This window comes from Erinaceus europaeus, chromosome 2 (genome assembly GCF_950295315.1).
Source record: "Erinaceus europaeus chromosome 2, mEriEur2.1, whole genome shotgun sequence".
Classification (NCBI taxonomy): domain Eukaryota; kingdom Metazoa; phylum Chordata; class Mammalia; order Eulipotyphla; family Erinaceidae; genus Erinaceus; species Erinaceus europaeus.
Genome location: NC_080163.1, coordinates 194970180 through 194981772, shown reverse-complemented (window position 1 = coordinate 194981772; position 11593 = coordinate 194970180). Strand labels below are relative to the sequence as shown.

Genomic DNA, 11593 nt, shown 5'->3' with positions numbered 1-11593 from the left:
GGCGGCAGGGCCGCATCCGTGTGCTGTGTGCTGTACCATCAGACAGCAAAGCAGGTGTGTGTGTGTGTGTGTGTGTGTGTGTGTGTGTGTGTGTGTGTGAGAGAGAGAGAGAGAGAGAGAGAGAGAGAATGCTGGGCAGACGGGTAACGGAACTGAAGAGCAGGGCACCAGCCTCCAAGAGTCAGCAGATGCGGCCATGTCCCCACAGCCCAGGGCTGGCCGAGGCTGCTGACCCGGGTGAAGCCGTCCACCCGTCCCCTGAGGCCTCCCCAGCCCCTGGCCTGCAGACACCTGCAGGGGTTGAGAGTTTCCCCTTAGGTTACCACTTTGTTCAGTTCTCGCCCTGTCACCCCTTCCCCAAGCAGGGGCTGCTGTATCGGGGTTCACCTGCAAGAAGCTGGAAGTTGTGTGTGTGTGTGTGTGGGGGGGGGGCTGAGCCAAGGGACCCCGGAGCCTTGGGTTCAGTCCTTGGTTATCACAGCCTGGAGGAGTTGTCAGAGTCAGTTTGGGGGGTGCTGGGGGGATGTCCCAGGAACTTGCACGTTTCTCATGTCCCAGGTCTGGAGTTCAGTCCCCCTAGGAACCCCGCCACCCCAGTATGTGAAGCATTTTCAGCTTTTCAGGCCTCAGCCTGGAGGCGACTTGGGGGAAAAGTCCAGGAGGCGGGTGACGAGCCCCGCAGACGCCTCTCGCCTCTCACCCCCAGCTCCCGGGATCAGTCAGAGGCCGGTGCTCTGAGCATTTTCACACGTGTTTGAGCTTTAGAGATGAGACCTGGTGGAGAGCTAAGTACGTTAAAATCCGCCTAAGGTGGTGGGCGGGGGGTTTAGGAACACTGCTAGCGCTCTCGCCTCTCACACCCCAGGTCCCGGGATCGGATCCCCCGGGCGCCCAGTGTTTTTCCCCCTGCCTCCTGCAGGGGGAGGTAGGTAGGCAGGCAGGGAAGGAGGTAGGTAGGTAGGTAGGTAGGTAGGTAGGTAGGTAGGTAGGTAGGTAGGTAGGCAGGCAGGCAGGCAGGCAGGCAGGCAGGGAAGGAGGAAGGAGGAAGGAGGTGGGAAGAGGGAAGGAGGTAGGCAGGGAAGGAGGTAGGAGGTAGGAGGTAGGCAGGGAAGAGGGAAGGAGGTAGGCAGGGAAGAGGGAAGGAGGTAGGCAGGGAAGAGGGTAGGAGGTAGGTAGATAGGGAAGGAGGTAGAAAGAGCCTCCCCGATAGGCCCCCCCCAGGATCCCCCTAGACACTTAGGACCCCCCCCAGGATCCCCTAGACACTTAGGACCCCCAGATGCTTTTCACACTTGGTCAAGCTTTGCTGCCTGAAGGAGACTTGTAGGCAAAAATCCGCGTAGGGTGGGTGGGAGGGACAATAGAAACATGCTCAGCGCTCCTGCCTCTCACGTCCCAGGTCCCGGGATCGGATCCCCCCCAGGAGACAAGTGTTTTTCCTGCTTCTTGGGTCCTGCAGGACACTTGTGGGCAAAAGTCTGAGGAGGGTGGGGGGAGGCCCCATAGGAACATTGAGAGAGCTTTTGCCTCTCATGTCCCAGGTCTCAGGATCGGGTCCCACACCCCCAGAAACTTTTTCACACTTGCTTGAGCCTTAGCCCCAGCAGCCGGGAGGAGACTCAAATGGCTTCCGAGGGTGTCTCGGCTGGCTCAGTAGCCCTGTGGAGGTGACTTACCTCAAGTCCCGGGTCTCCAGTTCAAGCTGCTGGTAGGAATTGCACTGACAACATGAAGCAGTTTACTTTTGTCAACGTGTTTTATTTTCATGAACTCTTGTTCAGTAAAGACCAGGAGAGGAGGGAGGCCCCTAGAAACCTGTTGTTTAAACCACAGAGAAACTTACAAACCATTAAACCTCTCCAGGTCTTTGTTTTTCAGGCAGAAACTGCAAGTGTCTGCAGGGCGTCCTCTGTCCTCTGCAGCTTGACTCCAGCCTCGTCTGCCATCCAGACGGCTGAGAGCGGCAGGAGGGGACAGGGGCTGAGTGACACAGCAGGAAGCAGAGAGAACATAAAAGTGAGGAAGATCCCAGCCCTGCTGTTTCCTGAGTTCTCGGCAACAAGTCTGCCTTGAACACAACCGCAGTGATTAATGATTTTAATTTTCAGCCCCCAAGACAGAAGGACAGGCAGAACAGGGCAGGAAGCAGGTTTGGGCCCTGCGGGACCTGCACTGGCTCTCTGACTACCCAGCATGGCAGCTGGTGCCTGGGTCTTAAGTGCAGCCGAGAAACAGATCTTAGAGCTTTTCTGAGAAGAAAGATTTAAGGATTCAGGAGCATCTGAGGGGCCAAGAGCAAACTGCAGCCAAGTGTCCCGGGGACCCAGAGGGCTTGAGTTTTCTGGGTGGCAGAAGAGTTCGAGACCTGCTGAGACCAAGGTTGCCCCATGGAAAGCCCAGGCCATTTGTGAGACTGCTGACAGCCCCAGACACACAGACACACACACAGACACACACAGACACAGCAGCTTCACCATCTCTGTTTTGCTACAAAAGATTTCACAGAGGCAGGAGACGGCACATACTGTGATGTCCTTTGTGGAGACGCCGCTCCTCTTCCGCCACTGTCTCCTGTCTGTCCCGTCCCGGCGTCTCTTAGGTGTTTTCTCCTTCCCCTCTGGTCAGCAGGGCTTCTCCCCCAGGTGAAATCTATCCAGCTCACTCATTTGAAGGTCTTTGCAAACCTTAATCACTCCCCCATGAGGCCCAGCTGAGAGCTGCACAATGTCTGTGCAAACCATGCGCTCGGACGCCTCACAGCCACGGGGCTCAGGAGGTGGCACAGTGGCTACAGTGCCGGGCCCTCTAGCAGGAGACCCACGTTCCACGCCAGGCACCACAAATTCCAGAGTGATGCACATGCTCTCTCTCACCCGCTCCCTCTCTCTCCCTCTCTCTCACCCACTCCCTCTCCCTCTCTCTTTAAAAAAAAAAAAAATTCCCTCCATCTGTGTATGTAAGCATCACATACCTATCTGCCTACTCGCCTACATCCTACCTGTCAAGATTATTGAAGATTTGAATGCCGACTTGACAAAGCAAAAGACTATTTCAGACAAGGAAATCAAACAGAACTCCAGGGTGTGGTGGGCACAGAACTAGTGTCTGACCTTGGGGAGGTGAGATGCCCGCTGGATGATGGCAATACACGTCCTCTGAAGGAGGAAGCTTCAGAGCTGCGAGTTCTTCCCTCCGTCTCTCTTTCATCTGAAATAAGTCACGTGGTGAGGGAGCCCAGGTGATGGTGGTGGCGAGCTGAGAAAGCGTGTGCCATCAGGGAGCTGGCTGTGGAGAGAGAGACCTCCGCAGACATGCATCACCTCTCTTCCCCTTGAAGGGGGGGGGGGGAAGGAACGGGGCTCCATCCTGACCCCTGTCCATGGAAGTCTGGGAACTCCAGCGGGTTCCTCACAGCCCAGCAGCCCAGCACAGGTGCTCAAATCACTTTTTCCTGGCGGGGTTCTAGCAGTGCAGGCGAGGGAAGGGGACTGGCCCATGGCACAGACACAGGGGGAGCAAAGACAGAGCTCCAGGACCCTTCTGTCTGTGTGGCCACCCACCAGGCCAGGGAACCTGGCGCCTCAGCCTCGAAAGCCTGGTGTTCTGCCCAGTGAACCCTGTCTCCTGCCTCTCTCTAGCTCCTGGGAAAGAAGCTCCTGAGAATAAATCCTGTGAGCAGGCTGCAAACACCCCCGAAAGCAACAAGTAGTTCAGACCAAGGGGCTGCTCAGTGGGAGCTGGGTTATGTCGCCGCCTTGTGGACACGGAGCAGAATGCACCTTATGGGACAGGAGCCAACCAAAGGGCTCCCATATGGCTCACAATATTGTCTTCACTTTCTTTTTTAATTTTTATTTATTTCATTTTATTTATTTCATTTTCTTGCCCTGGTTGTTTTATTGTTGTTGTTATTGATGTCATCATTGTTGGAGAGGACAGAGAGAAATGGAGAGAGGAGGGGAAGACAGAGAGGGGGAGAGAAAGATAGACACCTGCAGACCTGCTTCACCGCCTGTGAAGCGACTTCCCTGCAGGTGGGGAGCCGGGGGCTCAAACCGGGATCCTTACGCCGGTCCTTGTGCTCCGCACCAACTGCGCTTAACCTGCTGTGACACCACCCGACTCCCTGTCTTCACTTTCTTTTCCTCACACAGAGCCAGGGAGAAACACACAGAGAGAAACACCAGAACACTATCTGGTTCAAGCTAGTGGTTGTGCCAGGGATGGAAAGTGGGATCTTGAAGCCACAGGCATGAAAGTCTTTGGCAGAACCCTTAAGGTAGCTCCTAAGCACAAGGTAATCTTATTTTAAATATTTATATATTTAATTGTATTATTATATTAAACTATCGAGAGGAGAGAGACAGAAATACAGAGAGAATGATGCTAGCTACTAAGCTGACTCCCAGTCCAAGGACTTTTTAAAAATATTTTTATTGACTTTAATATTTATAGTAATGAGACGTAGGTTCAAAGAGAGAAAGATGATAACCACTGGGCAGTCACTTCTCCCCAAGCTCCTTTTTGACTCACTACTTGATCATATTTTATTTTACGGTTATGCTTAGTGACGAGAGCTAGAGATACAGAAAGACACAGAGAGAGGGAGATGGGCAGGGGCAGATAGCATAATGCTGATGCAAAGAGACTCTCACACCCGAAGCTCTGAGGGTCCTGCAACATCATGACGCAGGGCTGAGCAAGGCTCTGGTAAAATGAAATATAAATAAATATGGTGTAGTGCACCAAAGTAAAAGACTCTGGGGTGCGTGGTGGGGAGAATACAGGTCCAAGAAGGATGACAGGGGACCTAGTGGGGGTTGCATTGTTATATGGGAAACTGGGGAATGTTATGCATGTGCAAACTATTGTACTTACTGTTGAATGTAAAACGTTAATTCCCCAATAAAAAAGCCCCTCCCAAAAGAGCCCCCCCAAATAAATAAATAAATAAGTGTGTGTGTATCAGATAGTGAGAGTTTGTTCGTTCTTTCTGAGTTGAAAGTACACTGAGGGAGTCCGGCTGTAGCGCAGCGGGTTAAGCGCAGGTGGCGCAAAGCACAAGGACCGGCATAAGGATCCCAGTTCGAACCCCGGCTCCCCACTTGCAGGGGAGTCACTTCACAGGCGGTGAAGCAGGTCTGCAGGTGTCTATCTTTCTCTCCTCCTCTCTGTCTTCCCCTCCTCTCTCCATTTCTCTCTGTCCTATCCAACAATGAAAACAACAATAATAACTACAACAATAAAACAACAAGGGCAACAAAATGGAATAAATAAATAAAATAAATATTTTTTTAAAAAAAGAAAGTACACTGAGGAACTGAGAGAAAGGGGTGAGGTAGAGATGTGGAGATAAAGAGAGACCCCTGCAGACATGCATCACCTCTCCTCCCCCTGCAGGGGGGGAAGGAACGAGGCTCCAGAGGCTCCATCCAAGTTCTTGTGCACGGAAGTCTGGGAACTCTAGTGGGTTCCTCACAGCCCAGCACAGCTGCTCAAATCGCTTTTTTCCTGCCAGGGGATTGGAGCAGGGCAGGAGAAGGAAGGGGACTGGCCCATGGCACAGACACAGGGGGAGCAAAGGCAGAGCTCCAGGACCCTTCTGTCTGTGTGGACACCCCACCAGGCCAGGGAAGCTGGAGACTCAGCCTCTGGTGCTCTGGCCAGTGAATCCTGTCTTCTGCCTCTCTCTAGCTCCTGGGAAGGAAGCTCCCAAGAACAAATCTTAGAACAAAGGTGGACTGTGAGCTCCCTGCCCAAAGCAACAACTAGTCCAGACCGAGGGGCAGCTCAGTAGGAGCAAGGCCGGCTCAGCAGGGGCCCTGCTGGGTTATGTCGCCGCCTTGTGGACACGGAGCAGAATGCACTTTATGGGAGACTAGACCCAATCAAAGGGCTCCCGCACGTCTCCGAAGATTCTCTTCATTTTCTTTTCCTGACACAGATCCAGGGAGAGAAACACAGAGAAACACCAGAACACTGTCAGCTCAAGCTAAAGGCGGTGCCAGGAATGAAACTGGGTACTTGAAGACACAGACATGAAAGACCTTGGCAGAAGAACTCTTTAAGATAGCTCATAAACAAAAGGGTTTTTTTTTACTTTTAATACTTGTAATTTCTTGTATTATTATATTTAGCTATGGAGAGACAGAAATTGTGAGAGAGACAGAGATAATGATACTACCTATGAAGCTGTCTCACAGCCAAGGAATTTCCTTTAAAATATTTTTACTTTACTTGTTACTACTCTGAGTAATGAGATGGGTTTACAGAGAGAAAGCTGATAACTACAAGGCAGTCACTTTCACCCAAGCCCTCCTTTGTATTTAATATATTTTTTCATATTTTATTTAATTCTGATGGTTAGTAATGAAAGCTAGAGATACAGAGAAAGTGAGATGGGCAGGGGTAAAATCATAAGGCTGATATAAAGAGACTCTCATACCTGGAGTTCTCTGGGTCCAGACTCTCCACAACGCAGGGCTGAGCAGATCTATGGTAAAAAAAAAAAATATGAATGAATTAAATAAATAAGTAAATAAATAGCAGTGGGAGCAAGGCCCGCCCAGCAGGGGCCCTGCTGTGTTATGTCGCCACCTTGTGGACATGGAGCAGAATGCACCTTATGGGAAACTAGAGCCAACCAAAGCGCTCCTGAATGTCTCCCAATATTGTTTTCACTTTCTGTTTGTCACGCAGAGCCAGGGAGAAAAACACACACAGAGAGAAACACCAGACACTATCTGGTTCAAGCTAATGGTGGTGCCGGGGATTGAGACTGGGTTCTTGAAGCCACAGGCATGAAAGTCTTTGGCAGAACCCCTAAGATAGCTCCTAAGCACAAGATAATCTTATTTTAAATATTTATATTTCACTGTATTATTATATTAAACTATCGAGAGACAGAGAGAGAGAGAATGATGCTAGCTACTAAGCTTCCTCCCAGTCCAAGACTTCTTTCAAAATATTTTTATTGACTTTAATATTTTTAGTAATGAGACGTAGGTTCAAAGAGAGAAAGATGACAACCACTGGCCAGTCACTTCTCCCCAAGCTGCTTTTTGACTCACTACTTGGTCATATTTTATTTTATGGTTATGCTTAGTGATGAGAGCTAGAGATACAGAAAGATACAGAGAGAGAGGGAGATGGGTAGGGCTGATAGCATAATGCTGATGCAAAGAGACTCTCACAACCGAACCTCTGAGGGTCCTGCAACACCATGACTCAGGGCTGAACAAGGCTCCGGTGAAACAAACAACAACCATATTTATATCATATGTATCTAGAGAGCAGAGACTGAGAGCAGAGCACTGTCAGCTCAGACTTATGCTGAAGAGAAAGAGATCCACCCCCACCCCACCCCCACAAACCTGTCTTACCTCTCCTTCCCATGGGGGGGGGAAGGAATGGGGGTCCACCCTGGTTCTTGTCCACGGAAGTCTGGGAACTCTAGTGGGTTCCTCACAGCCCAGCAGCCCAGCACAGGTGCTCAAATCACTTTTTTCCTGCCAGGGGGTTGGAGCAGGGCAGGAGAGGGAAGGGGACTGGCCCATGGCACAGACACAGGGGGAGCAAAGGCAGAGCTCCAGGACCCTTCTGTCTGTGTGGCCACCCGACCAGGCCAGGGAAACTGGCGCCTCAGCCTCTGGTGCTCTGGCCAGTGAAGCCTGTCTTCTGCCTCTCTCTAGCTCCTGAGAAGGAAGCACCTGAAGATAAATCCTGTGAGCAGACTGCAAACACCCCGCCCAAAGCAACAACTAGACCAGACCGAGGGGCAGCTCAGTAGGAGCAAGGCCTGCTCAGCAGGGGCCCTGCCGGGTTATGTCGCCGCCTTGTGGACACGGAGCAGAATGCACCTTATGGGAGACTAGAGCCAAACAGACGACGGCTCCTGTATTTCTCCGAGTATTCTCTTCATTTTCTTTTCTTGACACAGATCCAGGGAGAAAAACACAGAAACACCAGAACGCTGTCAGCTCAAGCTAAAGGCGGTGCCAGGAATGAAACTGGGTACTTGAAGCCACAGGCATGAAAGTCCTTGGCAGAAGAACTCTTCAAGATAGCTCATGAGCAAAGGGTCATTTTATTTTTAATATTTGTAATTTCTTGTATTAATCTATTTAGCTATGAAGAAACAGAAATTGCGCGAGAGACAAAGAGAGAGACAGAGAGAATAATGGTACTTATGAAACTGTCTCACAGCCAAGGAATTTCTTTTAAAATAGTTTTACTTTACTTTGTTACTATTCTGAGTAATGAGATGGGTTTAAAGAGAGAAAGATGATAACTACTAGGCACCTTCACCCAAGCTCTCCTTTTTATTTAATAATTTTTCATATTTTATTTTCTTCTGATGTTCAGTAATGAAAGCTTGAGATAGAGAGAGTGAGATTGGCAGGGGTGAAATTGGCAGGGCTGATGCATAGAGACTCTCATACCTGGAGTTCTCTGGGTCCTGACTCACCATGATGCAGGGCTGAGCAGGGCTATTGGTAGAAAAAAATAAAATGAATGAATAAAATAAATAAATAAATACATGACTCAGAGAGTGAGAGTAGAGCACTGCTCAGCTCAGACTTATGCTGGAGAGCAGGGTATTCAGCCTGAAGCCTCAAAACCTCAGGCATAAAAGCTTTTCACTTAACCAGTAAGCTCTCTGCCTGGCCAACAAGGGCTTCTTTCAACAGGAGCCCACAGACTGTTGGTTCAGGCCCAGAAGGGAGCAGACTGCCACATGGCTCAATGCAGGGCAGTGATGCTGACACCTGAGACCCCAGTTCCATTCCCGGCCCTGCCCAGGCCAGACTGCTGTTACCGCCCCTTCCTCTTGGCTTACTTGGCCAGATACACAAACCTGTTTTCTCCCTTGTAGAAAAGAGTGACTTCCTGTGCAGCATGGCGAAAGCAAAGTCTCCACTCGCCTGGCCAAAGAGGAGACTCACTCCTGCTTCCAGCCCTTGCCGTGGGCAAAACTCTGCCCCTGCTCCATGGACTTTGCATTTTCCTAGCAGTTGGCAATCTCCAAGCCAACGTGATTTCCATCTTCTCTCCCTCTCTCTCTCTCTTCTCTCATTTTCTTTCAAAATGGCATCAAATTAGGATGTAACTTTTTCAAGACATTATTTATTACCTATAACACACCAACAGGGGGAGAGAGAGACAGACATATAGACACACAGAGAGAAAGCACATTTCTTGCTCAGACAAATGTCAGAGGAACTCAGACGTCACCATCCAAGGCCCTGTGCAGTGACACCAGAGATGTTTGTATCAGTTCCGAGCTTCCTGGGTCAACAGCCCCAAGGGAATGAGCCCCCTTTGAAGAATTCCTGCTGGGCTGACCTCCACCCTGACCCCAGGCACTGTGCACAGCTTGGAAACTTTGGTGCAGTTTCTGTTTGCTGGCCCAGAGACGAACACCAGCCTTGTCCTTCCTTCTACCAGTTCAATCCTCAGCACCACCTGTGAGGCTTCCTGCATGTGTGCTTTAAACCCCCTTCTTTCTACTCCTTTCTTTTATCTCTTCTTGTTTGTACATTTTAAAATTATTATCCATCGCTCTTTCAACAAGAGCCCACAGACTGTTGATTCAGGCCCAAAATGGAGCAGCCTGACACATGGCTCAATGCAGGACAGTGATTCTTTTCTATATATATTTATTTATTTTCCATTTTGTTGCCCTTGTTGTTTTTCATTGTCATTGTAGTTATTATTGTTGGTGGTGATGGTGGTGTTGTTGTAAGATAGGGCAGAGAGAAATGGAGAGAGGAGGGGAAGACAGAGAGGGGGAGAGAAAGACACACCTGCAGACCTGCTTCACCGCCTGTGAAGTGACTCCCCTGCAGGTGAAATCCTTACTCCGGTCTTGTGCATTGTGCCACATGTGCTTAACCCGCTGTGCTACCGCCTGACTCCCAGGGCATCATTCTTACACCTGAGAGCCCCAGTTCCTTTCCCTGCCCTGCCCAGGCCCAACTGCTGTGACCCCCTCTCTTGACTTACTTGGCTAAATACACAAACCTGTTTTCCCCCTGTAGGAAAAAAGAGTGACTTCCCATGCAGCATGGCAAATGCAAACTCTCTGCATCCCTGGCCAAAGAGGAGACTCTCCCCACCCACCCCTGCACCGCTTGCAATGGGCAGAACTCACCCCTGCTGTATGGAGTCTCCGTGTCCCTCGCACTGAGCAGTCCCCACGCCAACGCAATTTCCATCAGTCACTGTCTGTCTCCCTGATTCCTTTTATAATGACATCAGTTTAGGATGCAGCACTTTCAAGGTGTTATTTATGACCTATCACACACCAATGGGGAGAGAGACATACGGAGAAGTTCAGAGCATTTCTTGCTTAGACCAATGTCAGAGAAACTCTGACATCACCATCCAAGGCCCTGTGCACTGACCCCCCTCCTGAGACACCAGATTCCTTTGTATCAATGAGGGGGGCAGCTCAGAGCTTCCTGGTCAACAGCCCCAAGGGAATGAATTTCCAGAAGGATTCCAGCTGGTGTGACCTCCACCCAGTGACAATGCTGGCCCAGTGACAAGTACCAGCCTTGTCCTTCCTTTACAGTTCAATTCCCAGCAGCATCTGTGAGGGTTCCTGCAGTATCTATTCCTTTTCTTTCTTCCTACTTTCTTTTATCCCTTGTTTATACTTTTGTATTATATACAGTTCATTTATTGACTTACTCTTTCAAAAATATTTTTCTAATTATTTTATGGGGGGTTAATGCTTTATTGTCAACAGTAAAATGCAGTAGTTTGTACACTGCTCAGTTTCCACATAACAATTCAATGCCTTTATATCTTTCTCTGCCATCAAGTTTCAGGACCTGAACCCCACGCCACAGTCTTTTACTTTTGTACAATGCACCAATGTTTCTACTTTAATCCTCCTTCCTTTTTACTTTATTTTTAAAACAATTTTTTTTAATAAGAGCACTAATGAGCTACAGCCTGTGTTGGTGTGAGGCATTGAACCTGGGACTTCAGAGCCTCGGCATGAGAGTGTCTTTGCATCACCATTCTGGCATCTTCCTCTGCCCCTTTTCTAGTTTGGACACCACTAGGCTGAGTGCTGAGGCTCTGTGCCAGCACTAGGAACCCAGGGATGCCGGCAGCATTCCCTCCCTCCCCCAACCACCTCCCGTTTGTTCTTTCTCTTTGATTTTAAAGTCCACTGAGAAATTGAGAGGAAGGGGTGAGGTAGAGAGGTGGAGAGAAAGAGAGACCCCCACAGACCTGCCTCACCTCTCCTTCCCCTGCATGTGGGGAACGAATTCAACTCCAGCCCTGGCCCTTGTGCACAGAAGTCTGGGAACTCCAGCAGGTTCCTCACAGCCCAGCAGCCCTGCACAGGTGCTCAAAATCACTTTTTCCCTGGAAGGGGGTTGGAGCAGTGCAGGGGACATATGGGGACTGACTCATGGCACAGACACAGGGGGAGCAAAGGCAGAGCTCCAGGACCCATCTATTCCAGCGGCCACCCCACCACACCAGGGAATGTGGCACCTCAGCCTCGCAAGCCTAGGGCTCTGGCCAGTGAATCCTGTAACCTGCCTCTCTCTAGCTCCTGGGAAGGAAGTTT

General features: G+C 50.0%; 1 long non-coding RNA gene across 1 annotated transcript in view; it reads right to left on the bottom strand.

Annotated features, from left to right (window-relative positions):
* Window positions 1-1737: 1737 nt before the first annotated feature.
* LOC132536842 (uncharacterized) overlaps window positions 1738-11593 on the bottom strand; it is a 50605-nt gene continuing 40749 nt past the window's right edge. The window contains exons 2-4 of the long non-coding RNA XR_009548381.1: window positions 8442-8489; window positions 2526-3285; window positions 1738-1954 (exon numbers count right to left, since the gene is read on the bottom strand). This is a non-coding gene — a long non-coding RNA (uncharacterized LOC132536842). The remainder of the gene's footprint in view (window positions 1955-2525; window positions 3286-8441; window positions 8490-11593) is intronic.